The 5,124-nt window shown below is 56.7% G+C and overlaps 1 long non-coding RNA gene across 1 annotated transcript; it reads right to left on the reverse strand.

Annotated features, from left to right (window-relative positions):
- Positions 1 to 3,441: 3,441 nt before the first annotated feature.
- Positions 3,442 to 4,796, reverse strand: LOC121034247 (uncharacterized). Its single transcript, XR_005792367.1, has 2 exons — positions 4,598 to 4,796; positions 3,442 to 3,719 (listed from the first exon to the last, which is right to left on the reverse strand). It is a non-coding gene; the product is annotated as an uncharacterized LOC121034247 (long non-coding RNA).
- Between the last annotated feature and the right edge of the window lie 328 nt (positions 4,797 to 5,124).

Here is a 5,124-nt window from a genome sequence, read left to right on the forward strand (position 1 = left end):
CAAAGTCACTTGTGCAGAAAAAACCAGGACGCGGTCGATTCCCAAAGGCAGTATTTTATGTGCACTGTTTCCTTCAAGTCTGAGGCTCAGGCAGGCAGGAGTAATATATTAGCTCCGTTGCTTTAACTGGACAGCAGCATGAGCTTGTAATAAGGATGTGGTAATACACCACGAGAATCTGTAGGCTCATAAAACTTGACCTTATAAATCTCTGTGTGTATCAATCCCATACAGCAGCCACTCCCTGCCGTGGAAGTCCCAGACTTATAAAGTGGCCCGTTGATAACAGAGCAATTTATTCCCCCTCACCTCCCTTCTTTTAAACTCCTCAAGACAGACTAATCAGGGGACATTAATCATTTCTTTTTTAAACAGGAATGCCACATCAAAACACGTGAGACCCGAGCCATTCTCGAGGATCAGGCAGTGGGGCCCTGGGAGGTGAAGCAAGCTCATTAACAATTAGGATAAAATGTTCCCTAAGCAACTTCCTCTCTGCTCCCCCACCTTTGCTCAGCCGCTTTGGGGGTGGCGGGGTGGGGGGGTGGGCGTGGTGCCACTGTGCGGCCCTCTTGCGGCCCTCTTGCTCTAAATCAGGGGTCGCCAAACGCTCTCTGTAAAGGGCCAGATGGTAAATAGGTTAGGCTTTGTGGGCCGTGCGGTTTCTGTTACAACAGGCATAGACAGGATGGAAACTGATGGGGATGGCAGTGTTCCAATAAAACTTTATTTAGAAACACAGAGGGGCCGCATTTGCCCTGTGGGCCGGAGTCTGTTAGCCCCTGCTCTAAATGGCGCGGCCTCCTCCTTGAGGGTCTTGGGCACCGACTTGCTCTGTAGGAATGATGCCACACCTGGGATCCCCAGCTTGGGTGTGCCCGGCAGTGTCCCACCCATCGGCTCCTTTGATCCCGAGACAGGGTATCATTTCTCTCTCTTATTCCACAGGCGAGAAAACTGAGAACGAGAGGTTCAGTGGCTTCCCCCAAAGCCACATACCTAGTATGGGCAGGGGTGGGGTTCGAACCAGCTGCTCCGGGCTCAAGTGCACAGGAGGGCAGAACAGCAGCGGTCCCCCGGGGCCAGGCACTGCGATGGCAGCCTGCGTGACGTTAGGGTATGCCTGGCATCTGGGTCCCGGCTCCTGGCTGTGTGGCCCCGGGCAAGTCACTAAACTTCTCAGATCCTCATCTGCAAAAGGATGGCAAAGAGCCTGACTGCAGGCTTGTCACCAGGATTAAATAAAACCTGTGGGAAGCTTCCCGGGAGACCCTGACGTGCTGAGTAAATGTTAGTTTATCTAATTGTCTTAAAGCGCTCAGGCGAGCGGCTTGACAGACCTCTTTTCTGGATTAGAAGCGCTGTGTTGGCGTTGCTTTGGTGCAGCCCCCGATTTTGGCAGGGGTCCTCGGCAGGTGGAGCCGAACGTGAGTCCGATTATAGTTCCCAAGCCTCGGCTGAAAGTGGTCGTGAGCTCTGCCGGCCCGGCTGGCCCCAAAGGGAAGGACTTTGAACCCATTTGAACAGACAGGAGGGTGCAGGGGGGCAGCTCCCTGCCGGCCGTTTCGAGGAGGCTCCCGGCAGCATGGGGTTCTATTTAGGGAAGCCGTTTCCCTGTCTGGGCAGATGGCCTGCAGGAACGGGGGCTTGGCCGATCTGGTTTCAACTAATTCTATTAAACGAAAAGTTCTGTAGAGCAGATTCCTTTGCGAGCCTCTGTCCACATGGCGATTTAATCGAGTAAATTAAAACATCCTTGCTTTCTGTCCACATTGCTGCTTTCTGCGGTGGCCTTGTAGGGGAAAGGCGGGGGAGGAGGGGAAGTCTGGATTTGTAGGGGCTCTGGCCGGAGGTGGGGGTGCTGGAGGCCCCTGGAGACCGAGGCAGGGCCCGGAGAGGGTGACAAGGGGGTGGCAGGAAGAGGACCCTGGCGAACGGAGGGTTAGGATGGCCGAGCTTGCGGGGAGACCGCCAGCCATGCAGTCCACCCCCTCATGATGCGCGTGGGGAAACTGAGGCCCAGAGAGGAGAAGTGACTTGATCAAAGTCACCCAGGCAGATTGGAGCCAGGACGGGCCGAGGGCTCAGAGGCACGTGAGCAAATCAGACGCAAGGAACATTCCTGTTCCCGGAGCTGTTGCTCTCTTGGGACTGTCAGGAGGCCAGTGTGGCATTGTCGTACCCTGGGAAAATGGGATCTGCGTTTTCCTTTTCCTTCAGCAAAGGGCTTGGCTGCCTCGTCTGTTGCCCTGCCTGGGGTTATTTACGGCGATCTGCCAGTGACACTGTGTGGTGGCATTTTCAGACCTCTCCGTCAGGCGCTAGAACCTTCTTGTACCCAGACCTTACCGTTTACAAAGCAGGAAGGTACAGAGCTGAGCTGGTGGACCCCAAGCTCTGTCCTCTCGGGCCTCCCCCTCCCCGGGCCCCTCCCCGGAGCTCTGCAAAGCACAGCAGGGAACTGGCCGCATTTGCAAGAATGTGGACTTGGGATTTGCCCTCTCCCTGCTGTCACGTGGGGGCAAACCAAATAAAGACACGGCACCTTAAATTCCCTGATTCCACGGTGTTCCTGATAAAATAGTGACGCCTTTCATGACTCACGGGGCTTAGCAAGGCTTCAGTGGGATCGCACGGCCCTGACGGCGGATCGCCCGCTCCCTCGGGCAGCAGGGGCACAGTGCCCTTGGGGAAGCTTGCCAGCCTGGGGTCTCCTTTCCGCCCTTTCATTCCCCTGTTTGCCATGAGAATGGGGAAGAGAGTCCTCCCTCTGCTGTGCCGCAGGAGAGCCACTCGGAGCCTCGGACCCACCAAATTAAACGGGTACAGTGCACTCGCTTCCAACCCCAGACCCCAAAGGGAGCTTTGATCTGCCTGCCTGTCAGCAGCGGTTGAGCTGGAGGAGGGCAAGGCAGCTCGTCATACGCCAGATTTCAAACTCACGGCCAAGAAGCCTCTGTTCTTCTTTACAGCCGTGAGGGTGTCCGGGGGCGCCCGGGTGGCTCAGTCGGTTAAGCGTCCGACTTCAGCTCTGGTCATGATCTCACGATTTGTGGGTTCGAGCCCCGAGTCGGGCTCCGTGCTGACAGCTCGGAGCCTGGAGCCTGCTTCGGGTTCTGTGTCGCCCTCTCTCTCTGCCCCTCCGCCTCTCATGCTTTGTCTCTCTCTGTCTCTGAAATATGAATCGACCTTAAAAAAATAAAAAAAAAAAAAACCAAGGGTGTCTTTGGGGGTACCTGGGTGTCTCAATCGGTTGGGCGTCCGACTCTTGGTTTCTGCTCAGGTCATGATCTCACGGTTCATGGGATCGAGCCCCGCGTCGGGCTCTGTGCTGACAGCTTGGAGCCTGTTTGGGATTCCCGCCCCTCCCCCCGCCCCCGTTCCTCCCTTGCTCACGCTTGAGCTCCCTCTCTCTCTTGATGAATAAATAAACTTTTTTTAAAAAAAAGGATGTTTTAATACCATGCTTAACATGAACCAAGGACATTCTGCCAAGTGTCACGCGTGAGCAGGAAGGATCTCAGCACGGGCCCACAGGGTGTCCACTGGTGGTGGGCAAACCTCTCTGCGCGCGTCTGGCACATGGTTGAGGAACATGCTGAGGCTGGTGTCCGGCCGGCTGAGGAGCCTGCCGTGGGAGAATGCGCTCGATGAGCCATTATTTGCTTATTCGTGGGTGGCAGCTGGCAGAAAATTATCCAGTGACAAAGCCCAGGTCCCTAGAAGAGAGTGACCAGGACGTTGCAGCTTCGCTCAAATCCACCCCCTCGACAGACCCACGTGCAGGTTCCGAGAGAGGACGGCCTTTCCAGAAGGGTCGGGGCCGCGCTGCAGTGTGGCCCACAGCGGGAGGGAGGCTGTCCCCCCCCTGCTCCGGATCTCACCGCGGAGCACCCTCTGTGTGGCGACCTTGGGAACCGACGGCTTCAGTGGTGACATTGAGAGGATGGGCCGGAACCGCTAATGGACACAGAGACGCAGACGTGGGTGAGGTGACCTTTAGCACAGCCGCAGGCAGAGCACTTGACCCCGAGACGTCCCCTCGAGACTCTCACAAGCGCTGGGGGGCCCTCTCAAGGCCCCTCGGGGCCGGAATCTCAGTGCGCCAGTGGAGCCGATGATGGGGGTAGGGAGCTGGTGCCACGTGAGGGCTAATGACAATGACGGTCCCCTGCCCTTCAGAGTATTAAGGCTTGGGAAATCTCACGTCCAGATCACTGGGATTTGGGAAAAATCAGGTGTGCGTGGGGGAGGGGCGACCCTCTAGGATTCCAGACGAGGACCCTGAACTCATTCAATTGGGGGAGCATGTCACTGGGGGGTACGTTTATCCTCCGGGATATTAGCGCAATATTCTCCACACCTGTGCCGAGAAGCGGCCTCGGGCAGGAGCTACGTGCGTGGGCTTTGGAGCCACAAAGACAGGGGATGGCATCTTGGCCTGCCCTTTTACGGGGACCTTGACCTCTCCGAGGGTCAGCGGCCTCATCTACAACACGAGGGTGCTCACATCCAAGTTGGCCCAGAGAGGAGCGAATGCTGTGTGTTAACTGGTACCTCGGAAGACCAGAGGGTGGAGGGCACGGCTGCTTCTCACCCTTGTAAGCGCGGAGCTAGATTCAGCACGTTCGAGATGACACTTGGCTCTCCCGGGCTTTCCTCCAATAACACGGATGCTCTGGTCAGCAAATCTGGGCGCGTCGTCCCTCAGAAGACGTATTTGTCCTGTGCCGCCGGGAGGGCTCCGTTCAAATCTCTCTGCTGGGCCAAAGTTGGTTGTGTTTACGCCTTTGGCTCAAGACACTGAGAAAACAGAAAAGAGATTATGTTCCTGTGGGTTTCATTAGATCCGCCATACCCCCGATTATCCCCTAGCTGTCCGCAGTTAACCAGTGAGATCCCCGCCCTGTGCAGGCTACTGGGACAGTGGGACTGGGGAGGCGATACCTCTGGGAGCAGCACTCAAGCCAACGGAGCGGCAGAGAGGGAGCCCCCCTCCACCAGAAGAAAGTGCAAGAAAGCCGCCCTCGGTTTGGGGCTCACTTCCTCCATCTGGACCGCTTGGTCCCCTTCGAGAGAACTGACTCACAACAGCGCCTCATTCTCTCACTCCCCCCGCCCCTT

This window comes from Herpailurus yagouaroundi, unplaced genomic scaffold (assembly GCF_014898765.1).
Source record: "Herpailurus yagouaroundi ecotype Mexico unplaced genomic scaffold, PumYag 28, whole genome shotgun sequence".
Lineage (NCBI taxonomy): Eukaryota > Metazoa > Chordata > Mammalia > Carnivora > Felidae > Herpailurus > Herpailurus yagouaroundi.